The sequence below is a fragment of the Nomia melanderi genome, unplaced genomic scaffold, assembly GCF_051020985.1.
Source record: "Nomia melanderi isolate GNS246 unplaced genomic scaffold, iyNomMela1 scaffold0014, whole genome shotgun sequence".
NCBI lineage: Eukaryota > Metazoa > Arthropoda > Insecta > Hymenoptera > Halictidae > Nomia > Nomia melanderi.
The window spans coordinates 5,154,136-5,155,090 of record NW_027475130.1 but is presented as its reverse complement, the minus strand read 5'-3'; positions in this window follow the sequence as shown (position 1 = coordinate 5,155,090).

The window sequence follows — 955 nt, the reverse complement described above, 5'->3', positions numbered from 1 at the left end:
GGATTTTTCACTGTCCCTGAATATCCGGCACCATGTGACGGTGGTTTTCTCGGCCCCTGGTGGTCCGAGGTCGTTCCCGCTGCACAGATTCATGCGCCAGGGCCTCCTACAGACAATGCACTTTGATTTATTGCGCTATCTGTAATAGCACCCGAGATATCACCAGATCCATATTGGATTTTCCCCTGACCCTGAGTGTAGGCCCCCTTGAGACTGTCGTTTTCTCGGCCCCTGGTGGTCCGAGGTCATTCCCGTTGCACAGATTCATGCGCCAGGTCCTCCTGCAGATAATTCACTTTGGTTTATTGCGCTATCTCTAATAGCACCCGAGATATCACCAGATATATATTGGATTTTCCCCTGACCCTGAGTGTCCGGCCCCATGAGACTGTGGTTTTTTCGGCCCCTGGTGGTCCGAGGTCGTTCCCGTTGCACAGATTCATGCTCCAGGGCCTCCTGCAGATAATTCACTTTGATTTATTGCGCTATCTGTAATAGCACCCGAGATATCACCAGATATATATTGGATTTTTCCCTGACCCTGAGTGTCCGGCCCCTGGTGGTCCGAGGTCGTTCCCGCTACACAGATTCATGCGCCAGGGCCTCCTGCAGATAATTCACTTTGATTTATTGCGCTATCTGTAATAGCACCCGAGATATCACCAGATATATATTGGATTTTCCCCTGACCCTGAGTGTCCGGCCCCATGAGACTGTGGTTTTTTCGGCCCCTGGTGGTCCGAGGTCGTTCCCGTTGCACAGATTCATGCTCCAGGGCCTCCTGCAGATAATTCACTTTGATTTATTGCGCTATCTGTAATAGCACCCGAGATATCACCAGATATATATTGGATTTTTCCCTGACCCTGAGTGTCCGGCCCCTGGTGGTCCGAGGTCGTTCCCGCTACACAGATTCATGCGCCAGGGCCTCCTGCAGATAATTCACTTTGATTTA